Source organism: Dasypus novemcinctus, chromosome 10 (assembly GCF_030445035.2).
Source record: "Dasypus novemcinctus isolate mDasNov1 chromosome 10, mDasNov1.1.hap2, whole genome shotgun sequence".
In the NCBI taxonomy this organism is placed as follows: domain Eukaryota; kingdom Metazoa; phylum Chordata; class Mammalia; order Cingulata; family Dasypodidae; genus Dasypus; species Dasypus novemcinctus.
Window position 1 is genome coordinate 31,519,098 of NC_080682.1, and position 27,114 is coordinate 31,546,211.

The following is a 27,114-nucleotide window of genomic DNA, read 5'->3' on the forward strand; positions in this document are numbered from 1 at the left end:
GTACTGCAGATGCTAAAAAAAAAAAAAAAAATTAAGTAAAATAAATAAAAAAAAAAAACAAAAAACAAACAAACAAACAAAAAAAAGACAAAAAAAAAAAAAAACAGAAACCCCTCCGCAGGCCCGGCTCCGCCCGCCGCGGAGGCTTGGACCGGCTCTGCCCGGCTCCTCACGTCGCCTTGGCCTGGCCTGGCTCCGCCCAGCTCCGCTCGCTACAGCGGCCCAGCCGGCTCTGGCGTCCACCTCCCGCCCCCGCGGCCTGGACCGGCCCTGCCCGGCTCCGTACCCGCCGCGGCCTGACCCGGGCCCACCCGGCTCCAAATGCTACCGCGGCCCGCAGCCGGGGCCTGCACCGGCCCCGCCCGGCTCCAAGCGCTAGCGCGGCCCGCAGCCGGGGCCTGCACCGGCCCCGCCCGGCTCCAAGCGCTAGCGCGGCCCGCAGCCGGGGCCTGCACCGGCCCCGCCCGGCTCCAAGCGCTAGCGCGGCCCGCAGCCGGGGCCTCCACCGGCCCCGCCCGGCTCCAAGCACTAGCGCGGCCCGCAGCCGGGGCCTGCACCGGCCCCGCCCGGCTCCAAGCGCTAGCGCGGCCCGCAGCCGGGGCCTGCACCGGCCCCGCCCAGCTCCAAACGCTACCGCGGCCCGGCTCGGCCTGGCTCGGCCCCGCCCGGCCCCGCTCACCGCCGGCGCAGCGCGGCCCGGCTCCGGCGTCCGCCGCTGCGGCCCGGCCTGGCTCAGCCCCACCGAGCGGGGCTAGATGCCTCGTCTCCGCCTACCCAAGGAGGGAATCCTCTACAGGTAGCTGGGATCTCCGTGTATATTTCACAGACGAATCCTCTCTGTTACCTTCCCTCCAAATCGATGTCCAGACACCTCCGGACCAGCAAAAATCCCGAAACAATCCGGTCCCAAAGAGTCTCCAACGCCGCCCAGCCGATTCCCTGCAGAAGACTCTAACAGGGATGTTCACTCAGCCGCCATCTTGCCCCCCCGGGAATGTGTCTGTTCTTCTTTTAAATATATTTTGGTTATTTGGGGCCCATTACCCCTCCAAATAAATTTGACTATTGTATTTCTGCTTTCTGCATAAAAGGCCATTGGGGTTTTTATTGGGATTGCATTGAGTCTTTAAATCAGTTTGAGATAATTGACATCTTAATGATATTTAGTCTTCCAATCCACTTACAAGGAATGTCCTTCCATTTATTTAAGCCTTCTTCAGTTTCTTTTAGCAATGTTTTAGAGTTCTGAATACAGGTCCTTTATGTCATTGTTTAAGTTTATTCCTAAATATTTGATTGATTTAGTCAATATTATAAATGGAATTTTTTTTCCTGATTTCATCCTCAGATGGCACATCAGTAGTGTTTAGAAATGCTATCGATTATTGTGTATTAACCTTGTATCCTGCCACTTTGCTGAATTCCTCTCTTAATTCTAGTAGCTTCGATGTGTATTTATCAGGATTTTCTAGATATAAGACCATGCCATCTGCAAATATTGAAAGTTTTACTTCTTCCTTTCTTATTTGGGTGCCTTTTTAAAATTTCTCTAAACTAAATGCTCTGGCTAGAGCTTCTAGGACAATATTGAAAAATAACGGTTACAATGTGCATCCTTGTCTTGTTCTTGTCTCAGCAGGAAAGCTTTCAATCTTTCACCTTTGAGTACAATGCTAGCTGTAGGTTTTTCAAGTATGCACTTTATCTTATTGAGAAAACTTCTATTCCTTTCTATTGGAGTGTTTTTATCAATGAAGCATACTATATTTTGTCAAATGCCTTTTCTGCATCTATCAGAGACCATGTGAATTTTCTTCTTCAATTTACCAACATGGTTTATTACACTAATTGATTTTCTTGTGTTGTACCACCCTTGAATACCTGGAATAAAACCCACTTGGTTGTAGTGTATAATTCTTTTAACATGCTTTCGGATTCTATTTGTAAGTATTTTGTTGAGGATTTTTCCATCTATATTCATTAAAGATAATAGTCTAATTTTATCTAGTATCTTTGTCTAGTTTTGGTACTAGTATGATGTTGGCTTCACAGAATAAGTTTGGTAGCATTCCTTTCTGTTAGTCTTTTGGAGGTGCTTGAGCAAGACCAGTATTAGCTCATCTTTGAATGATTGGTAGAATTCACCTGTGAAGCCAGCTGGTCCTGAGCTTTTCATCTTTCAGAAGCTTGTAATGACTACTTCAATCTATTCACCTGTGATTGGTTGTTGAGGTCTTCTATTTCTTCTAAATTCAGTGTAGATGGTTAATGTGTGTCTAGGAAGTTGTCCATCTTGTCTACTTTTTCTAGTTTTTCTTTGGCATACGGTTGTTCATACTAGCCTTTTATCATCTCTCTAGTTTCATTGGGGTAAGTGGTTATGTTCCCCTCTCATTTATGCTTTTATTTGTGTTTTCTCTCTCTTTTCCTTTGTCTCTCTATCTAAGGGTTTGTCAATTTTGTTTATCTTCTCAAAGAACCAACTTTTGGTTTTGTTGATTTGATTTTGTTGTTGTTCTTGTACTTGATTTCATATATTTCTGCTCTATTCTGCTTTATTATTTCTTTCCTTTGTCTTGGTTTGGGATTAGTTTGCTATTCTTTCTCTAGTTCTTCCAGGGATAGAGTTAGATCATCAATTTTAGCTCTTTCTTCTTTTTTAATGTAAGAACTGGGGGCTATAAATTTCCTTCTCAGCACTGCCCAAGATTCCCCATAGGTTTTGATATGTTGTGTTCTCATTTTAATTCATCTCAAGATATTTGCCGAATTTTCTTGCAAATTCCTCTTTGACTCACTGATCATTTAAGAGTGTGTTGCTTAATCTCCATAAATTTATGAATTTTCCATTTTTCTCTCCATTAGTAATTTTCAACTTCATTCTGTTATGATCAGAGAAAGTGTTTTGTACAATTTCAATCTTTTAAAGTTTATTTAGACATGTCTTGTGACCCAAATATGGTCTCTCTTGGAGAAGGATTCATAAGGACTTGAAAATAATGTGTATCCTGCTGTTTGAGGTGTAAGGCTCTATAGATGTCTGTTAGGTCTAGTTCACTTATCATAGAACTCAAGCTCTCTGTTTCTTTAGCCTCTGTCCAGGTGTTATATCAGATACTGAAAGAAGTGTTTTGAAGTCTCCAACTATTATTTTAGAGACATCTATTTCTCCTTTCAGCTATGCTAGTGTGTGCCTCATGTATCTTGGAAACCGAGGTTAGGTGCATAAATACTTAGTAAAGTGACTTCTTCTTGTTGAATTGCTACTTTTATTAATACATAATGACCTTCTTCATCTCTTATAACAGTTTTGTATTTAAAATCTATTTTTTTCAATACTGGTATTGCTACTCGAGCTCTTTTTTGTTTTGGTTACTGTTTGCATGGAATATCTTTTTCTGACCTTTCACTTTTAACCTGGTTGTGTCCTTACATATGGGGTGAGTCCCTTGCAGACAATATATATATAGCTCATATATATATATATTTATCCATTCTATCAGTCTGTGTCTTTTGCTTGGAAAGTTCAAGCCATTAACTTTCAATGTTTTAACTGATGAGGCATTATTTACTTCATGCATTTTGACCTTTGGCTTTCTGTTTTCATATCATACTATTGCCTAACTTTTTACCCTTTCTAATAGTTTTGACTCCAACACTCTTCTTCAAGTCTCTTACCCTTGTTTGTTTGTTTTTTTTCCCTTTCATGCTGCAGCACTCCCTTTAGTATCTCTTATAATTCTGGTCTTTTGGTCACATATTCTATCAGTTTTCATGCACTGTGAAGACTTTGAACTGCCCTGCTTTCTGAAGGACAGCTTTGTTGGATACAGAATTCTTGTAGGACAGTTTTTCTCTTTCAATAATCTAAATTCATCATACCACTTCCTTCTCTCCTCCATGGTTTCTGAGATGGGCATTGCTTTTATCGAATTCCCTTTGTATGTAATGCTTTGTTTTTCACTTGCTGCTACAAAAGTCCTCTCTTTATCTCTGATATTTGTCAGAGATAAGTGACTCAGGGTAGGTCTATTTGTGTTTTTTTTCTGTTTGCAGTGTGCTGTCCTTCTTGGATACTGAAATTTATGTCTTTCATAAAGGTAAGGAAGTTTTCATAATTATTTCCTCAAATACTCTTTCTACCCATTTTCTTTTTTCTTTTCCTCCTATTGGGACATCAATAATGCATATATTTTTGTATTTTGCATTGTCATTCAATTCCCAGAGACCCCGATCCATTTTTCCCATTCTCTTCTCTTTCTGTTATTTTTTTCAGTTCAGATGTTCCATATTCAAAATCACTATTTTTGTGTTCAAGCCATTCAAATCTGCTCATATGTGCCTCTAATGTATTTTAATCTTTCATGTCTTTCATTTCCAGAAGTTCTGCTACTTTTCTGCACAAACTTTCAAATGGTTCTTTATATGCATCCAGTGTCTTCTTAATATCCTATATCTCTTTAGTCATATTTTCTTTCAATTATTTGAATTGATTTAGGGACATTGTTCTGATTATCATTGATTAATTGTCTTAAATCCTGAATCTTCTTGGGATATTTGGTTTGTTCCTTTGGCTGGGCCATCTCTTCTTGTTTCTTAGTATGGTTTGTTATTTTTTGCTGATTTCTAGGCATCTGATATGTTGGTGAATTTCTCTGGTGGGTAATTTCTCTCTCTTGCCTGTTGTTATTATTTTTTCACAGCTCTTCTTTGATGTTTGATTCAATTTATCTTGTCTTTAAAATGGCCAAGTATAAATTATCAAAGTCCTGCCAGGGACTCAATAATGGGATGCAGACTTTTTCCCAGGGATGGAGTAAAGAGAGCTCTAAAAACAGTTTCTGTCCATGAAATTTCCAGACTAGCTAGCAGATGGCACTTGTTGGTGCACATTTCCACAGAGGTGTATCTTAGTTTTCTTTGTATTCATCTAGCCTGAACCAAGATACAAAGCAGCTCTGCTGGCCAAATTCACTTTAGACACCCCCCCCCAAGTCCCCCTCCCTTTTCCCTTGTACCAGCTGACAAGAAGGAAGATGTCTGCTCCCCTTCATTCAGCTGAAATGAGGCAGTTTTACTCCTTCTGAATATCATTATAGTGGGAGAAGGGGTCCCTCCCTAGCAGCGGGACATTTAGTAACTCACAGTTTGTTGATTTGGCTTCTTCATCTCTCTGTCCCTCACTCTCTTGGGAGTTGTGAAGCATTGCCCTGGTATGCTGACCAGCAGGTCCCTCAGGTAGATTTTGACTCTTTCTCCATTTTGGGGGGGGGAGATACCTGAGCATTAGCTGCCTAATCTGATGCCATCTTCCCACATGTGTGTAACTGTTAAAGTATTTCAAATGAAAGTTCTAATGTACTTCATTTAATTGGGACTATTTAATTTCATTTTCATTCACTTTGACTAATTATTTTATTTATTCACACAATTGCTGGTGAATTTAAATCTTAAAATATGGGAGAGCTTTGCTACTATATTTCCTTTGAGAGAGAGTAGAGGAAAAAAGAGAAAATAATAATGATCATGAATTTTAGAGAAAGTACAAAAAAATCTATGTGGTAAATGCTGTTTTCTTGTGTGAATGTGGAAAGGTCAATCATCAAGGGTCCAGGTAAAGACCACTTATATTCTTTTTGTGTGTGTCTTTATTTGAGGAAATAATAATGAAAACTTCCTTACCCTTCAAAAAATATGAGGATCCCATATAGCCTGCACCCCCCTCACCCCGTTCCTCCCACATCAACAACGTCTTTCATCATCATGGCAGATTCACTGCATTTGGTGAATACATTTTGGAGTGCTGCTTCACTACATGGATAGTGGTTTACATTGTAGTTTTAATGAGAGAGAAACTGAATTTTACGAGCTATTAGCAAAATGTGAAATGCTGCTATGCATGCTTTCTTTTATGAATTGGCTTTGTTTCATTTATACATTAACTCAGGTTCAAGATGCATCTCTCATTTTAAAGTGCTTGAACCAATTCAACGAAAAAAGTAAATTTAAAATATAGACTTGGTTATTTGCCAAAGAAGATTCATTAAGGAACTTGTGTCCAATTTTTTGTTAATGTTTGAAGTGATTTCATTTGGCTTTGTGTTGTCCTCCCCCCAACCTCCATCTTAATGAAGCTTAAACCAAGGCATGTACTCTTTAGAAATTAAGAGAAGGAAGAACAAACATCAAAAAGGACATGGAAGTTAGTGCGGTGTGATTTTTCTCTTGTGTTATCTAAAGAAATGCAGCATTGTGTCACTTTTTAAAATAGTATACCCCCCTGACTTCCCAGATATATTCTTCAAAAATGTGTAACCAGATGATTGTATATTTGTATTGGGGGAGGGGCATGTTGATATATCTTAACTGTTTTCAATTTCCTCTGCCATTCATGTTTCATATTTTATGTTCAGGGCTTCAAATACTTACAATTTAAGATTTTAAAGTGCCCAAACTGCAACAGAGTACAGTGGATTGATTTCTGGTATGATGTTAATATTGTACAATGGAATGCATAAAATTGTTGTCAATTTGATTGACACATAACATGTTTACAAATAAACTGTGGTGTTGATAAAAAAAGAACAGTCTTAGACATTGAATAGCAACAAATCCAAAGTTGGTCCTTTGGAAGGATTATTAAAAGGTAGATAACTTTAGCATGATCAATAAATAGAAGATAGACAAAATTCAAGATATCAGTATAAACATGGGAATCTGTTTGCAATGCAAAATTGCACAAAACTTTGAAATGCTTTTGGACAACATTCACTACAGCTAATGTATACTTTGTTTAGCAACTTTGTTCCCAGATATTATCTTACAATACCATTAATTTGCTTAAAAACCACCAATACTTCAACAATTAGAAGTTCTAGGTATAGAATTTTACTTGGTTTTATGAAAAACAATAAGTTACAAGTGCATTTGTCTTACATTATCAACATATTTGATTTGTTTGCAGTCAGTTTTAAAGAGCAGATGATCACATTAAGTTCCAAGAATGAGAAAAGTATTACCCTTGGATTTAAAGTGAGATAACATATCCATTTCAGGGTCAGACACCAAAATATTAAAGCTAGCATTTCCAACATGCATTAACTTGGTTGATGCATGTGGGACAAGTTCCTCACCAAAATGGATATGTTAGTCTTTCCTGAGAGTCTAAATAGGCCTAAAGATTCTCATGGGTAAATATCTCATGGTGGAACCAGAGACAAATTCAATTCGAGCTTCATAATTAGGATGAATTGAAGGGAGAGCCTGAAAGAAGCATGTTTACACGGAGGACTACAGAGTAGCTTTGAGTTATACTTAAGAAAAGGAGAATCTACCTAGAGAGCTATGTTCTACTAAAAAAGTTTAAGTAGTTGGAAAAAAAGAAATAACTTTATATAAAATATAATATTTCCAGCCCACCCATTTTACTATTTTAGGTGTAATTGTGGTACAGTGGAATTTTTTACATACATTATATCATAAACTTATCATTGAATTTACAATATTAGAATCTGTGAAAATAAGTGAGTATGGAATGCAACACAGGAGTTAAAAACTTGGGGGAGCACAATGTAAAATACCTTGAGAATCCAATTATAAAGTCATATGTATTAGAAAGAATGGTAACTCTGGCAGACTTTGAGGATATTCAGAGACTGGACCAGCTAATGAGCCTTCCAAAAATTTTCCTTCAGTCTTAGAAAAATGGTGAAGTCAGAACTCATCCTTGCTCTCAAAACCATGGTTTCTGCCAAGCTCAAAGTTACCTTCAGGAAGAAAATCTCCAACATTCTTTCTCTCTTCTCACTAAAAGGTGGCCCAGCTGATGAGAGAAGCAGACACCTGTGCTTCATTAACTACTGCTACTGCTACTTTTAGAGAGAAAATTAACCACAGTGGTGAAAATGTGAACTTCAAAATTGAGTGTCTGGAAACCACCTCTCTACCCACAACGCTCAATTCCTGTAGGGATGGTACATAAATTTTCAGAGATCCTGGAAACAAGAGCAACTACTACAATCACAAATGGAACATTTACTACATGCTATTTCTTGAATTTAACAAGGAACGTTTTTGTTTTTGTTTTTTGAATTATGAGTGATTTTATTTTACTTATTTCTGATTCAGTATCTTCATATGCTGCTCTGCTTCTGGGGAAGTCCTTGGCACACCAGGCAGCCATCTCCATCCCTCACCAACCCTCACATTGTCTCATTTTTTATTGGGTGCAGAAGCTTCCATATAATTCCATTCTGTAGCCTGGGGGAGATATTAGGTAAAATGAAAAGTACTGAACATACTGGAAATCTGGAAACCAGGAGCAAGCAGCTCCAGATGATTAGGGCAGAAACCCTCATTCTCAGGGCCCCTCCCCTGGATTGTATAAATACCCCATCCTCAGGCAGCACAGACTTCTCTCCTCTCTGATGTGGACCTGGGCATGAGAGCTGCCATCCAGCAATGCACCCCAAGCAGTTTGCTCCCTTTGGAGCCTGGCCATGATGGTATCTTTTCACTTGGTCTTTTGGATCCTTTGTGCTGTACTGTGTTAGTAACAAAGCAGTCATTTGCTGAGAGTTTTGGTTGAGCCTGAGCCTGTTTTCCTATGATGTACCATATAGCAATGTGCTCCCCAGGTCCTGAAAAATGCTTGATCCTTCTCATGCCCCATCCAGTCAAGCCCCTAAATACCCAAATCTGCTTCTGACTCACCAGGTTCTCAAGACTCTAAAAATTTAGTAATAATATTTTTCTTATTAGAGACATTGCAGGTTGACAGAAATATATAATGCATAAAATATATAAAATACAGAGTTCTGATATACCACCCTATTATTAACACATTGCATTAATGAGGTACATTTGTTATAATTGATAAAATAAAACATTTTTATACTTTTACTATTAGCTAACTATAGTCCATCTTTTAAAATAGATTTTCCTGTGTTTTTCAAACTTATGCATGTTTTTTTTTTTTTCTGAGTGTCTGGGAATTTGACTTTCTTTTAAATTTTTATTTTTATTTTTAAATAAGCTTTAGATTATATAAATGTTACATAAAAATTATAATGGATTCCCATATGCTCCACTCTCTCCCCCTTCCACATTTTCCCACATTAACAACATCCTTCATTATTGTGATACATTTGTTACAATTGAAAAACACATACTGAAGCATTGCTACTAACCATAGACTAAAGTTTACATTATATTTTACACTCTGTCCCACACAATTTTGTAAGTTATGACAAAATATACAATAGATTGTATTCATCACTATAGTGTCATGCAGGACAAATCCAGTGTCCTGAAAATGTCCCCATATTATACCTATTCTTCCCTCGCTCATGCTTCAGAACCTTTAGTGGCCACTGCCTTTATATCAGTGATTAGAGTTCTTCCATTGCTGGAATAATAAGTCTGTGGTAGAATAATAATGTCTACTGTAGTTCATTGTTCCTTTAGCAATCTTGAGGATTTGGGGATGCTGCCCACTCTGCTACTAACTGAGAGGGAGCTTAGATCCCATGGGGTGGATGGATGGAACTATCTTGCTTGCAGTTGTAGACACTCTCTGTTTCTTGGGATGGGAGTTGTCCATCATCTCCATGTTAGTTGTCCTGGATGAGTCCAATAAACTGGAGAGTAAGTGTTCCAACTCTGCCAAAGGAGCCTTGAATCCTATGCTTTTTAAAAAAAATGTTTAATTCTAATAATGCATTTATATGATCTAAAATTTCTCCTTTTAATCAAACTCACATATATAATTCAGTGCTGTTAATTACATTCACAATGTTGTGTTACCATCACCAACATTCATTATCAAGACTTTTCATTCAACTGCAGTAGAAATTCTGTACAATTTAAGTGTTAACTCCCCATTCCCTGCCTTCAATCCAGCCTCTGGTAACCTATATTTTACATTCTGACTCAATGGATATGCTTATTCTAATTATTTCATATCAGTGAGATCAAATAATAGTTGTCCTCTTGTGTCTGGCTTATTTCACTCAGCATAATGTCTTCAAGGTCCTTCCAAGTTGTCACATGAATTAGAAATTCATTCCTTTTTAATGCTAAATATTATTCTGTTACATGTATATACCACGTAGTGTTTATCCTTTCATCAGTTGATGGGCACTTTAGTTGCTTCCATCTTTTGGCAATTGGAAAAATGCTGCTATGAACACCAGTGTGCATATATATTGAACAAGGAATTTTGTGTGGTTTTGGTCCAAGTTTACAGAGCTAGACTACCATAAAAATTTGTTTCTGACCCCAGAACTTAAACTTGACCTCCAAAATGCACCTTGCCAGCACATACCCTGCATGTTAGAACATATTTTAATTGTCAGTGTTATAATATAGGAACTGGAAGAAAATATGAGACTGGCTCATGGTCCTGCATACTCATCTGATATGTTTCAAGTTCCTTGACCAAAGAGGGGTAGAAAATTGTAGCCAGTTCACTTTTCCCTATCATGGACCCAATTCTGATGATGGCTCATTTTACAATAAATATATCATAAAATAAATCTCTTATGTACATTTAATTGAAAAGTAGACTAAGAAACATTTAGCAAAAGAATAGGAAAAACTATTTGAAATTAAGATGCTTTTGACATATTTAGAACATACTGTCATCAAAATCATAGGCCTCGTATGTTCTTTTGGGGACTACTAGAAAAGTATAAAGCTACCTACATATTCCTTCTAATAGAAACTTAGAGACAGATATAAATATGATGGAAAGATTGATGAATAGGAATAATATGACTGCATCAAGAAGTCAGTAGAATTGTGTCATATTACTTCCTAATTTAGCTTTCCACATTTCTTTCTTGTCCCATCCAAGACTTGTAAACCTCATCCACACTTGTGATATCCAACCTCCTTGCAACTTAAATAATGTTCCTCTGAAATATGAGTGTTTATAAACCAGTTAAGGTATTTGTTTATTAATATTCACTATGGTGAACTTTAAATATTTGAAATCTAAAATTTCATATACTAATGGGCAGGATTGTGATTTTACGTATTTATGAGCCAAACATTTTTTTTTTCATTAGCTTGTCCTTACACTCTCATGCTGAGCAAATTTGTATTTATTCATTTGTAAGATGTTTTTACATTTAAGAGTTATTGTTCTGTGCTAAGGGATAGAAAATGAAAGTTAGAAAAACAACTATAAAATAGATCATTAAATATATATCAATTGGAGGATGGTAAAAGATGGTAGAATAGATAGCTCATGGATTCAGTCCTTGCAGCAAAACAACTATTAAACAGGCAGGAACTGTCTGAAACAATTATTTTGAAACTTTTAATGCTAGAAGAAATATGTACAGCACCCAGAGAAAAGTGGAAGGAAGAGACTGATAAATTATGATAAAGAACAGTAAATTGTTCTTTCCATGCCAGCATCTACCAGCACCCATCTCCCATTCTTGCAGCAAGAGATCATTGGGTCCAGGCCCTGGCTAGTTCCATGCTGACACAAAGAGACCTAAAATTACCCTTCACCAAGAATATAGGTCAGGCATCACTGATCTCAGATTTTGATTAGTGAATTCCGATTGCTGGGGGGTAACTCTATGGGTAGCCATTGTTTTAACCCTCTCTAGACAGCAGTGATGGTGGGGACTTGAAGATGCTACTGAATCAGTTAGTTGAAGGGCTGCATTTCCTGGGCAGTCCAGGAAAGCCCAGCTTTGGGGAGCCAGCACAGTAGCTCTTTGTGCTTTTCCTGATCCTTCCCAGGACACATTGAAACTGGTTGTAGGTTCTTGGCCTTATTTTCACTAGGAAAGACAGACTTTGGAAAGTATTTTCAGATATGTCCCTAATCAATGAATTTGCTCTCAAAGAAAAAGCAGGTTGGAGCAAGGAAAGAAGGGTAAGAAATTATCCAAACACTCTGGGGTAAATGCCTGCTGGCTTCAAACTCAGGAGAGGGAATTCTGGCTCCTCGAAAACAAAGGAGACAGCCAAACTCCTGTAAACAATGGAATTCCAAAACAACTAACAAGCAAAAGCCCAGGATAAGGAAGGGAAAATCAAACTGACTTTGCCTTTAGCAGACCTTATTAATAGGTGGACTGAAGCTCAGGAAAATCTCTGTCTCATCCCAACCTGGTGAAAAACACAAAACCAAGTAATAGACATATCAGGGAATAAATTCCAGAGTTAACATTTGAAATTATTAAAATGAACACTGTGTCAACCAATGAGTACAAGTTGAAGAAACAAGAAACGAGAGCTCACCCAAAGGAAAAGGATAAAAATACAGAAAAACAACAACAATAAAGAAGACAAGAATGTGGACATACCAAGCAAAGCCTATTAATAAACAATCTTAAAAATGTTCAGGAAGAAGAAGGAAAGTACAGAGAAAGAAATAAAGGATATCATGAAAACAATGGGATTCTACGTAAAGAGGTAGAAATTGCAAACAGGAACCAAACAGAATTACTGGAATTGAAGACTACAATAACTCAAATGAAAACTTACTAAGAGGGTTTTAATAGCAGATTGGAGGTGACAAGAATCAGTGAACTTAAAGAAAAGACACTTGAAATGAGTAAGTCTGAGGAAGAGAAAGAAAAAAAAAGAAAAATTAAAAACAAGGATAGCTTAAGATCATTATTGTATACCATCAAGCACATCAATATATGCATTATGGGAGTCCCAGAAGGAGAAGAAAGAAGACAAGGGGCAGAAGGAATAGTCAAAGAAATAATGGCAGAGAACTTCCCAAATTTAGCCAAAAATTTGAATGTGCACATCTAAGTAGAGCAGAGAACACCAAACAAGATAAAGATGAGGAAAAATATGCCCCATCATACATTGATGACACTATTAAATGCAAAGGACAAAAGAGAGGTCTGAAAATTGCCAGAAAAAAGCAATGTGTTATGTACAAAGGAGTTCCAATTGGATTAAGTACAGATTTCTCATCAGAAAACATAGAGGCAAAATGAAGTGGATTGAAATACTTAAAATACTGAAAGAAAGCAACTACTAGCCCCAAATTTTATATCCAGTGATACTCTCTTTTTAGAAATGAGAGAGCATTAAGATATTCTCAGATAAATAAAAGCTGAAGAAGTTCCATCACCCTAGACCTGCTCTACAAGCAATGCTAAAGGGAGTTTTTTCAGAGTGAATGGAAAGGAAAGTGCATGGTAATTATAAATGCCAGTATTAGTATATTGTATTGTTTGGTATGCAACTCCACTTCTTACATCACACAGTACTAAAATGCAAGTACATAAAAAGTAATGATAAACCTTTGTATTTGGACAATATACAAAGATATAAGTGGTACAAAAAAAGTAAATAAGGTGGGGGGATATGTGCATAGTACTGGAGCTAAATTTTTATCAAACTAATATGATTGCTGTAAATTTAGGATGTTAAATTTTAATACCATGATAAGCACAAAGAAAACAGATGTAACATAAGCCAGATAGAAAAGAAAATGCACTCAATATGGTACTATATAAAAAAGAAAATAAATGTAAAAATAGGCTTTAATGGAAGCAAGGGACAACAAAGGTGTAATACTTAGAAAGACTCAACAAAAAAAGCAGAAGAATGTCCTGTATTATCAGTAGTGACTTTAAATGTAAATGGATTAAATTCTCCAGTCAAAGGCAGAGATTGTCAGAATGATTTAAAATAAATGACAGAACTATTTGTTGCCTGCAAGACAATCACTCTAAAGTCAAATATACAAGTAGATTGAAGATGAAATGATGGAAAAATATATACCATAGAAGTGGTAACCAAAAGAGTACAGAGGGAGCTATACTAATATCAGATAAAATAGACTTTAAGTCAAAATCATTTATGAGGGACAATAACGGTCATTATATACCAATAAAGAGAACAATTCAACTGGAAAATGTAACAGTTACAAATACATGTTTACACCTAAGAGGAGAGCTCTTATCTCAAATGAAGACAGATTTGAAGGGAGAAATTGATGGTTTTACAATATTAGTAGGATATATTAGTATACCATTCTCAATAATAGATAGAACATCTAGTCAGAAGATCAATAAGGGAATGCAGGAGTTAAATGACACATTAAACTAACTAGAACTAACAGACATATATATAACATTATACCAAATCATAACAGAATACATGTTTTTCTTAAGTGCACATGGATCATTTTCCAGGACTGAGCATATGACATGTCACAAAACAAGTCTATTTAAATTCAAAAACAATGAAATAATACAATGTATCTTCTCTGATCATAATGGAAGGAAGCTAGAAATCAATGATAGAGAGAGAAATAAGAATTTTTTTTTAAAAAAATGTTACAATTAAACAACATACTCTTAAACAACCAATTGGTTAAAGAAGAAATCAGAAGCAAAATTAGAAAACAAATTGAGGTGAGTGAAAATGAAAATACAAGATACCAAAGCTTATGAGATGCAATGAGGGCAGTGCTGAGAGGGAAATTTATAGCTCTAAATGTTTACATTTAAAATATAAGGAAACATTTCAAAACAGAGACCTAATCATGAACCTGGAAGAACTAGAAAAACAGAGAGTGAACTAACTCAAAGTGAACAAAAGGAAGGAAACAATATGATTAGAGTGGAGATAAATGAAATAGAAAACAACAACAAAAAAAGAAACTGTACAGAGAATCAACAAAACAAAAAGCTTGTTCTATGAAAAGATCAATAACATCTACAAACATTTAGATAGACAAAGAAATAAAAGAGAGAAGATAGGATAAAAATATTGAAAATCAGAAATGTAATGGTGGTCATTAAGGTTGATCGTATCGAAATATAAAACACTTTGTACACCAATTTGAAAAGGACAAATTCTTGGAAACACATATACTGCCTACATTGACTCAAGAAGAAATAGAAGCTCTCAACAAACAAATTCCCAGCAAAAGGACTGAATTATAAATAAAAAATCTCCCAACAAAGAAAAACCCAAGACGAAATGGCTTCCTAAGGGAATTTCGCCAAACATTCCTAGACGAGTTAACTCCAATTCTGCTCAGACTCTTTCAAAAAATTCAAGAAGAGGGTACATTCCCTAACTCACTGAACAAGACCAACATCACCCTAGTACCAACGCCATAAAGATATCAAAGGAAAAGAAAACTATAGACCAGTATCTCTTATGAATACAGATGCAGAAGTCCTCAACAAAATAATAGAAAACTGAATCAAACAGCATACTAAAAGAATTATAGGGAAGTGGACTTGGCCCAGTGGTAAGGGCATCTGTCTACCACATGGGAGGTGCACAGTTCAAACCCCAGGCCTCCTTGACCCATGTGGAGCTGGCTCATGCTCAGTGCTGATGTGCACAAGGAGTGCCCTGCCACGCAGGGGTGTCCCCCGCATAGGGGAGCCCCAGGCGCAAGGAGTGCACCCTGTAAGGAGAGCTGCCCAGTGCAAAAGAAAGTGCAGCCTGCCCAGGAATGGTGCCACACACAGAGAGAGCTGACACAGCAAGATGACGCAACAAAAATAAACACAGATTCCCGTGCTGCTTACAACAACAAAAGAGGACAAAGAAGACGCAGCAAATAGACACAAAGAACAGACAACCGGGGTGGAGGGGAAAGGGAGAGAACTAACTAACTAAATAAATAAATCTTTAAAAAAAAAAAAAGAATTATACACTAAGACCAAGTGGGATTTATCCCTGGTACAAAGGAATGTTCAATATAAGAAATTCAATTAATGTAATATACCACATTAACAGAATGAAGGAAAAAAATTACCTTATCATCTCAACACTGCAAAAAAGGTATTTGACAAAACCAGCACTCCTTCATGACAAAAACACTTGGAACACTAAGAATAGGAGGAAACCTCCTTAACATGATAAAGAGTATATATGAAGAAGGACAACCACCACACCATGGAGCCTAGAGTGATTGCAACTGAAAGTGGGAGGATTACATCCAGCATCCATGTGGAATCTGAGCCTCCTCTTGACATAGAGGTGCAATGGACACAACCAATCCAATGTCCACATAGAAGAGGTGGCATTGGATTGTGAAAAGTGGACATGGTGGCTGATGGGTATGGTGAAAGGCAGGAAGAGATGAGAGGTGGAGGCGTCTTTGGACATGGAGCTGCCCTGGATGGTGCTTCAGAGGCAATCACCGGACATTGTAAATCCTCACAGGGCCCACTGGATGGAATGCGGGAGAGTATGGGCCATGATGTGGACCATTGACTATGAGGTGCAGAGGTGCCTAAAGATGTACTTACCAAATCCAATGGATGTGTCATGATGATGGGAACGAGTGTTGCTGGGGGGGGAGAGGTGGGGTGGGGGGGTGGGGTTGAATGGGACCTCACATATATATTTTTAATGTAATATTATTACAAAGTCAATAAAAATAATAATAAAAAAAAGAGTATATATGAAAAGCCCATAGCTAACTTCTCACTTAATGGCGAAAGACTGAAAGATTTCCCTTTAAGATTGGGAGCAAGACAAGGAAGTCACTGATGTTATTGTTATTCAACGTTATACTTTTAGTTTTCCCCAGAGCCATTAAGCAAGAAAAATAAATAAAAGCATCTAAATTGGAAAGAAAAAAATAAAAATGTCTCTTTTTGGAGATGATATGATCCTACATGCAGATAATACTGAAAAATCCCCAACAAACTACTAGAGCTAATAAATGAATACAGAAAAGTAGCAGGTTAGAGAACAACACCAAAAATTCAGTAGAGTTTCTATATACAAGCAATGAACATTTGGAAGAAGAAATTAAGAAAAAATATTCATAGTAGCAAATAAAATAAATTACTAGGAGTAAATCTAAACAATAATTTAAAGGACTAGTATGCAGAGAACACAAAACTTTGCTAAAAGAAATTGCTAAATAAATGGAAGGGTATTGAATATTATGAACTGGAATACTAAATTTTATTAAAGTGTTTATACCAAAACAATTTAGAGATTCAATGCAATCCCAATCAAAATAAATGGAAAGCCAATCATCAAATTTATAAGGAGAGTAAATTCCAAAGTAGGGCCCACTGGTAGGGCACTAACTCCTGAGCTGTCTGCCCTGTCTATAGTGTCTAGATGTCTCCAGAGTCCTCAGGAGCTCCACTATTTTAGGAAATATTTACTTTGGCAGTCATGAGATCCTGCTGAGACATTCATAAGCATCACCTCTGGAATGCCCACTTTGAAGTTTCTGAGCCTTATAAACTCATTTATCTTTACCTTTGCCCACTTTTGGTCAAAGTCTTTTTCCAGTTGCAGTGCTAGTTGGTGTTTGGTAGTAATCCCTTAGAGCAAGGAGGCTTATCTTCGGGAGCCATGTTCCATGCTCAGGAAAAGGTAATGCATTTATATCCTGAGTTTGGCTTAGAGAGAGGCCTCATTTGAATAACAAGGAAGCTCTCAGGAGGTAACTCTTAAGCACCCTATAACACTAGCTAAGTTTCAATTTCAAAAGTTAAGGTTCATAAATAAATTCATCAATATTGGGGGTCCATCTGTGGTCCTTTCTCCTTCACTAGTCACTGCCTCTATACTTGGGGGATTCTTGCTGTTCCATTAGAGAAAGTGACAGAGCTTCCCAGGATGGGATTGGATATTCTTTTGGATATTGTGTGAATTTCCATCCTCTGTGACAATGCACCATGAACACTTGAACACAATCATATGCCTTATAGGTATGCTCCAGGTGAACCTCTTCCCATGCATACCCTATCACTGATACCCTGTACCAATGATCCTCCCCTGCCATAGTTGCAACCCTTTTGTTAACCAAAACTTCTTAAAAATGAAGCAAACCAAATAACCAAATATGATTAGTAAGAAAATGAAATTTTAATGATGTTTTAAAAATAAAAAATAAAATACAAAAAAAAATTAAAAATTGAAATAATAAAAATATAAAATTAAAAAAAATTAACATATTTTTGGTTATATTAAGAGCTGTTGTCTTATATGTACAGTGACACTTTCTTGTTTTTATTCCTCCAGTGTCTTATTTTTTTCACTTTGTCTTCAAAGATGTTTTAGGTTATCAAAAATTCACATACAGAATATAAGGGATTCCCCATATATCCATCACCCCCCTTTTCCCCTATTAATAACATTTTTCTTGTGGATGGTACATTCATTACAACTGATATACAAATAGTGAAGCATTTGCTACTAACCATGGTCAAAGACGTTCATTATGGTTTACATTTTACACCACACATGTATATAAATTTTGATGAAATTTAAAATGGTCTGTATCCATCATTACAAAGTAATGTAGAAAAATTCCATCACCACAAAAATGCCTGATATTTCATTTATTCTATTCCTCCCACCCCCTCCACTTGGGACCCACAGCAACCACCAAGTTTTACTCCTTGAAGAACAAGACTCACAGTCAATTGCAACAACATTAAGGGCTTGACATACTGCCCTGCCCTTTCCTATTAGGCACTTGAAAGACTCCTACCCCTTTATTTGAGAACACAGCAGGACTCCCCAGGATGGGAATTCAAGACCTTCCTTCTCATTATGTGAGTCTCCACCAACTGATACAACAAACTATGACAAGATGAACACACACACACACACTCCCTAGAAGTATGCCCCAGGTGCACCTGTCCCTCATGCTCCCACATCCAACACCCTAAACCAGCAACCTTCCTCTGCTATATTTGCCAATAGAACGTTTCCAATGATGTAGTTTTTACCACATACATGCAAATCATGAGTTCAAATGCTACTTTCTACAGCCCCCTCACCAGTTCCATGGACAGTCCAACCCATATTTCCCACCCTGTCCCCCTCACAGATGAGTACTGCCCAATGCAACAGCATCACTGCACCACTGTCATGCCTGTCCACTGCACAAATGCACCCTACCACTTTATAGATTTTGCCCATGTGGTCATTGGCTCACAAGCCTCTTCTCCCTTTCTGTATTCTATAAACCTATCTTCTAGACTCTAAGCTCTGTGAGGCTGCTCAAATTTCTTAGTTCATATCACTGAGGTCATGTAATATTTGCACTTCAGTGCCTGGCTTGCTTCACTCAACATAATGTCTTCAAGATTCATCATGTTATCCCCTGAGTTACTACTGCATTTCTTCTCACAATTGAGTAATATTCCATTGCATGTATATTTAATAGTTTGCTTATCTAATCTTCTGTTGATGGACATTTGGGTTGCTTCCAACTATTGACAATAGTGAATAATGCCACTATGAATGTAAGCATGCATACATCTGTTTGTGTTCTCACTTTCAATTCTGCTGGGTATATAATCAGTGGTGGGATTGTTGAATTATACAGCAGTCCTATAATTAGCTTCCTAAGGAACCATCAGGCTGTCTTCCACAGTGGTTGCACCATTCTACATTCCCACCAGCAGTGGATAAGTGTTCCCATTCCTCCACACCCTCCCCAACACTTGTAGTCCTATTTTTTAATAGCTGCCAGTTTAATGATTGTAAGATAATATCTCACTATAGTTTTGCATTTCTGTAATAGTGATATTGAGCATATTTTCATGTGCTTTTTATAGCTTATTGTTCTTTGGAAAAGTGTCTATTCAAATCACTTGCCCATTTTTTTAAAAAGGCTGTCTTTTTATTTTTGAGATGTAGGATTCCTTTATATATGCTGGATATTAGGCCCCTATCAGATTTATGGTTACCAAATATTTCCTCCCATTGAGTTTGCTGCCATTTCACTTTCTTGACAAACTCCTTTGATGTACAAAAGTTTTTAATCTTGAGTAGGTCCCATATATCTATTTTTTGTTGTTGTTGCTCGTGCTTTGGGTATAATGTTCATTAAACCAATTCCTAATACAAGATGTAAAGTAATGTAATGCTTACTTTCTGAAAAAAATAAATATTTCAAATCAGAGACCTAATCTCAAACCTGGAAGAACTAGAACAAAAAAGAGAGCAAACTAACCTAAAGTGAGCAAAAGGAAGGAAACAATAAGATTAGAATGGAGATAAATGAAATAGACAACAACAACAACAACAAAAAAAAGTAGAGAGAATCAACAAAAACAATCCGCATTCTTTGAAAAGATCATTAACGTTTACAATCCTTTAACTAGACAGACAAAGAAAAAGAGAGAGAGGATAAAAATAATGTAAATCAAAAATGCAAAGGGGGACATTAAAGTTGATCCTATTGAAACATAAAGGACTATAAGAAGATACTATGGACAACTGTACATCAATAAATTGGATAACCTAAATGAAATGGATGGCACAACTCAAATTTGTCATGGTTTTAATGTTTTTGGAATGCCTTGTCCATCTGGTGCTTCAAATTTGATACCACATCACTTAGGCAACAAAGCAACAGCTAAACTTTCTCAACAAACTCCCAGATTTAATCCCATTATGGTAATTTTAGCTCCAAATATCCAGACTGGTCATAGTACTATACATCTAACATTCCACAAGGAAATTTTATCTATATTAGGCCTTACATTATAACTCCTAGTTGTACAGCTAGACAGACATAGCAGCATTCTGGCTGGGTATCTCAGTTCAATCCCATGAATCCTCAGCAAGTTTGTCAACCTTCACATGCTGGTCCCTCGACTGCCTTTCCTACATCTAACCCTCTATCTACCACATACCTCAACCCAGCAGCCAAGTCAGCAAGGCTACCAGACCTCCCATGTCTACATGTCCATCAGCTCACCTATGACTCCACAGCAACCAACAGTCCATCCATCTGTAGTTTACAGTATTCTGCCCATGGCCAATATAACATTCAGAATATTTCAACAGGACCTCAGAAAAAAACAGATTGAAATTAAAGTTGAACTCCTACAAAGAAACAATTCTTCAAAATTGTGTTTCTCTGGACCTCAGACCTACAACAGCAGCTTTGGTCAACAGCCAGACCTTAAATAGAAATCAGCCCACTGTTTACATAGGTGCCTGCTGCCCAAATACCCATGAGTGATATCTTACAGTCAATCTAAGCTCTATATTTCAGCTAATACCACCACAAGCAATGACCAGGTTGTTCAGAATCAGCCCACACTCTTTATATGCACTATCACTAGAGCATTTGCTACCTACAGGAATATATCTGGGTAAGGGAGCATGAGCCTGCCTTTATTCACCCCCCAACTAAAAAAGTTGGGTAGTAGGTACCAACTCTGTAACTTCTCCTCTCATCCTGGTCACTCAGCCCAAGTACACTTTCAAGATTACAGTTTCTCCCAACAAACCCCTGGCAGTCTCTCCAGAGGTGGTGTCCCCTACCTTTGAACTTACAAATCTTCCAAACCATCCTGATCATTATGTAGAAACAGAAAGAGTTCAGCACTTCACAGACCCGACTTTGGCATATGTGGATAAAATAAGTGATGTGAAGAAACTGGGCATGGATCTGATGATGCCCCCTACACACAAGCTTTGTGGTACACAAGAAGGTCAGAATGGAATGACTTCAAAGAGAACTTGAGATTCAAAAGGAAAAGTTGGATAAACTAAAATCTGAGGTCAATGAAATGAAAAAAATCTAACTTGAAGGCACCTGAAAGATAGAATTCCATATCCCAAATACCTTCTCTCAAAGAAGCGCAGCAGTTGAGATGTTGCCATAACAACTCCAGATTGATATTGACTGCTTAACCAAAGAAATTGATCTTTTCAAGTCTGAAGACCACATTTTAATCTCAGTGCTATTCATAAATATTACGACAATATTGAATTTGTACGTCCTATGCCACCAAAACCCAAAGATCAAAGGTTCACCTTGAAAACACCAAAGAATCAAAACCGAGAAGATGATGAGGGAGCTCAGTAGGATTGTACTGTCTGTACTGTTTTGAACCAGTCGGCCTTCATCCATTGTGAACAGTGTGAGATGCCAAGGCATTTCTGAATCAAAGGCCCTGTATCTTCTCTAAAACCACATCTAAAGCTTTTCTTACCCTACAGATCTCTCCAGTCCACTTTGTGATTTGTTCTCTTCTTTATTATTTTCTTATATTCCTATATGTGTAATGTAATAATCTTTTCTTAATTCATTTTCTTTTTTCCTTTGAATGATTAAGCATGATCATATCTTTTTTTTAGTGGAGAAGAATATGTATGCTCTTTAAAATAAAGTTTTAATTTTAGAATAGTTTGAGATTTATAGAAAAGTTGTGAAGATAGCACAGAGAGTTCCCATTTTCCTCACTTCCAGTTTACCGTATTGTTAACATTTTACACTGTTATGGTATGTTTGTCACAACTAATGAACCAGCATTGTTCATATCCTCGATAACAATTGGTAATGAGAGAATAACATGTTCTTAAATTTAATCCATTCCTGTGGGTGTGAATCCATTGGAAGCAGGGCCTTTTGATGAGGTTACTGCAGTTGAAGAGTGGCCCACCTCAATCAGGATGGTACTTAATCATATTACTGGACTCCTTCATAAGAGAATGAAATTCAGACTCAAAGAGAGAGAGAGAGCATGACAGAATAACAGAAGTTGAAACAGAGCCTTGAAGAGAAGAAAGAGACAAGGAGATGCCACCATGTGCTTTGCCATTTGATAGAGTAGCCATGCATTGCCAGCAGCCTGCCCCAGAATGTCAAATGCCAAGTCTTTGGGGAACCCTTGATTTCAACTTTCTTTTAGCTTCAATATTGTAAACTAATAAATTCTCATTGTTTTAATGAAATGATTTATGGTATTTGCTTAAGAGGGCTAGGAAACCAAAAAAGGCATACAGTGGAATTTCTCTGTTGTTTTATAATTTTAAAATTTTATTGTGGTGTTATATATATATATAATCAGTTTTGATAGCAAACTTTAAGTATAATTGTTGCTTTAATTAGTTTTTTCTTAATGACAAATGACATTGAATATCTTTTAATATGATTATTATCCCATCTGTATATTTCCTTTGATGAGGTCCCCATTTGCCAGTTTTTTAATTGGGTTGTTTGTTTTCTTATTGTTGAGTTTTAAGAGTTTTTTTTTTTATTTTGGATAAGGTTCTTTATCATTTATATTATTTGTAAATATTTTCTCAAGTCTATGACTTTTTTCATTTTCTTTTTTTTTTTCTTTCAATAATAGAAGTGGCTGGAGGGTTAGGAAAGGACCAGGAATACTCTTATGGGAAGATCATGTCTCTTTTTAAACCTTACATGAGAGAAGCAATGCCTTAGAATAAAAAAAAAAATTAATGAAACTATGTACAGATTAACTTTCCTTTATGTATTCTGTACTTGGTCCTCCTCAGTGCAAATGTTCTGTGAAGACATGCAGATGCTGCACAGTGGAATGCAGGAAAGGTGACAGGAATTATGTCTATACGTCACACTGTATACTGACTTTAGTGGTGAGTGACAGCACTCTTTTTGCCTTCCACAAGGAAGCTTAAAACAAAAGAAATTTTCAACCCACTAATGGGGCAAAAAGATTAACCTAGCCTCATCTCCCTGGTGTTCTGCTAACTTTCACAAGAGATATTATTGGTGAGATACAGTTTAAAACCAGCAGTAGCAGTGCCTATAGACCCCCAACCTTATTTTTTTTTAAAGAAATTTAAATGCTTTACTGTTCTGGCAATCCATTTCTAAACCTGACCTGGTGGCAGTGTCAAGCATATTTATAAAACAAGGCTAGTCATATTGAGATCAACTGGAGAAAAGCTGGGAAAAAGGAAAACATAAAAAACTTGAACACTGAAGCAAACTCAAGAATCTCTGTATTTTGCTGATATATTTTAATAAGGAAAATGAGTATTTGGATGATCATGAAGTATATAATTAAATAAAATCAAGAAAAATAAATACCAGAATGGATTTAAAAAACAGAATTATGAAATTACTTATCATTGTTTATAATGGAGATAAGGGACATACTGAATTTTAGCAAAAATTAGAAGACAATGTCAACTGTCACCCACTGTAAATGATTGCAAGTGAATATTTCTAAAATAAACAGGATCATCACAAGTTATCTCTAGGAATGCCAAAGCCTTGATTATGGGCTTTGTATTTTGTATAAGGGAAGAAATATGACAATTCTATTTAATTAGACAAGAGCCCCCCAAAGCCCTTGCATTTGAGGCATTTTGTTTTAAAAACAAGGCTTTGTATTTCAGCTTCATCTGCAGTTCTATTGGAAGATTGATAAGTCACTTTTTACTTGTTTTATTAATAAAATGTTATTTGGGAAAAAAACAGCATGGTAGTGGAACAATATCATACATACAGACCAACAGAATCTAATTGAGAGCTCAGAAAACAATGCTGACATTTTTGGTAAACTGTTTTTTGACAAGGTGGCAAAGACCAATCAATTGGTAAAACTAGTCTCTTCAACAAATAGTACTAGGAAAACTGGATCAACATTTGCAAACATCAACTCAAAATGGGTCAAAGACCTAAAATAAGAATTAGAACTCTCTAACTCCTGAAAGAAAACATAAGGGAGTATCATCAGGACCTTGTTAGGAGGCAACGTTTGCATGAACTTTATACCCTAAGCACAGGCAACAAATAGACAAATGAGACCACTTCAAAATTTTAAAAATTTTGAACCTCAAAGGACTTTAAAATGAAAGTAAAATGACAACCTACATGATGAGAGATAATATTTGGAAACCACATATTCAATAAAATATTAATATGCAGAATACATAAAGAAATCCTTCAACTCTCAAGAAAAAGACAAACACAATTAAAAAGTGGCCAAAAGACATGAACAGTTATCCCTCCAAAGAAGATATGCAAGTGAGCCTAAAGCACATGAAAAGAAGCTTAACATCATTATTCATCAAGGAAATGGAAATAAAAATCACAGTGAGATACCACTTCACTACAATAATAAATAAATAAAATAAAATAGCAAGTGTTGGAAAGGATGCAGAGAAATAGGAACATTCATTCATTGCTGATGGTAATGTAAAATGGTGTGCTGTGGAAGACAGTTTGTGGTTCCTCAGAAAACTAAGTATAGAACTACCATATGACCCAGCAATTCCACTACTAGTTATCCATCCAAAAGAACTACAAGCAATAACTCGAACTGATATTTGCACACCGATGTTCATGTTTGGCATTATTCAAAATTGCCAAAAAATGGAAGCAGGCCAAGTGTACAACAACTGACCAATGGATAAATATAATGTAGTATACACAGGCAATAAATATTATTGACCTGTAAATAGGAATGAAGTTCTGATATATGACAAAATGAATGAACCTTGAAAACGACCTGTTGGGTGAAGTAAGCTAGACACAAAAAGATGAATATTATATGATATCACTGTTTTAAAACAATTAGAATAAGCAAACCCATAGAGTCAGAATCTAGAATATAGCTTATTAGAGAATGGGAAGGGGATAGGAAATTGGAAGTTAAGATTTAAAATATACAGGATTCCTATTTGGAATGATGGTAATATTTTGATAGCAGATGGTGGAGATAATACGTAAATTGTTATGCAATTTACAACACTGAAGTATGTTTCTGAACACGATTAATAGGGGAAATGTTAGATTGTATTTATTCAAAAATGAATTTTTGCAAACTCCATAACAATACACTAAACAAACAGTGAACCTTAAGTTAAAACATGGACTTCACTTAATAGTACAATTATAAAAATGTGCTATCACCAATTGTAACAAATGTACCACACCACTGCAAGGTTTTGGTGATGGGGTGATTAATGGGAATCCTGTATTTTATGCATGATTTTTCTATAAATCCATAACTTCTTTAATAAAGAAAAAAATAGATCAATTTATTTTGTTGAGTGTTGGTCTCACATATATTTTCATCATGTATTTTTCCAATAAAATTTTGTAACCTTGAAAGAAATGATAATAGATGTCATCGTTTTGTTGAGTAACATTCTCTCTGATGGGATGGGCTTTCCCCAGATGGTCCTACCATACCATACACACAGACACTCTAATAAAGTATACACTCACATATGGCACAACTGTGGGCTGTTGCCTTCATTAAGAAATATCTAAATACTCCCAGAAAAAATATTAGAACAAATCAAACAGAAATTTGAATAACTTGTCAGAGCTAATTGATTTTGGAATAGACAGATTCTCAATATTCCAGAGTTTTCCATGGTTCCAGAAGAAAGATAAATAAGATATGGGAATGGTCCCTAATAGTAAAATGCCAAGTGAGATCTTCCTGTTACTGATGACATGCATCACTTACATTAGTTTTTTCCCCCCTGAACCTCCCCCTGGCTGACAGGCAGGAGTAACACAGTCAGAAAAGTGCTGTGTGAGAATAATGCAGACATTTTTACTGAGTTAAGTGCCTGAACTAAGAGAAATGTGTGGAAATAAGGGAATAAAGTGACAAGATTGAGAAATGGTTTTGTGATTTATGAAATACAGGTATAAGGGGTAATTGCAGTAAGAGCTACTCCTTGATACAAAAAAATAAATAACCAAAGATCGTATAGGCACTGATAGTCAGCTAGATTCATTATATACTTGACAGGAACTTATGTATACACTAAAATATTTGGCACTTCAGACATAGTATATTTCATTATTAATACATGGCTGTAAATGGCATTACGGATTATCTGTATAAGTGAGAAGAGTACAGTATATGGCATGATGCAAAAAGAGAAATTCAGTTTGAATTTATTTAGATCTAATTATGTACCAGCACATTACTAAGAAGAATATATATATATAAAGATGGCATAGAACATAATATATGTCTAAAATATACTTCATAAACCCACTTCATTTGGAAGAAACACTAGTATATAATTTGAAATAATATAACATTACATATAATTAGAAATATAAAAATAGGAGAGAAAATGGAACTAATTGTGGTCAATTGGTAGGTCTACAAAATCCTCCTTAATAGCATAGTAAAAGATGGAGTGTGAATTTTATGTAAGACATAGACCATTCAGATTAGGGGGAGAGGCATCCTAAGTGAATGAGACAAAAGGAGCAAGACTAGAGATGTGAGAGATTGTGGGTAGTTTTTTGAAATGGAAAGGTGTTCAACGTAGCTGTTAAAATATTCTAGCATAAAGACAAGCTACAGGGAAGGAGGGTAAGATGGCAGAATAAGGAGCTCCAAGAGTCAA

The 27,114-nt window shown here is 36.5% G+C and overlaps 1 pseudogene; it reads left to right on the forward strand.

Moving 5' to 3' along the window:
* Positions 1–20,688: 20,688 nt before the first annotated feature.
* On the forward strand, positions 20,689–21,901 carry LOC101438721 (TGF-beta-activated kinase 1 and MAP3K7-binding protein 2 pseudogene; annotated as a pseudogene).
* Positions 21,902–27,114: the final 5,213 nt, after the last annotated feature.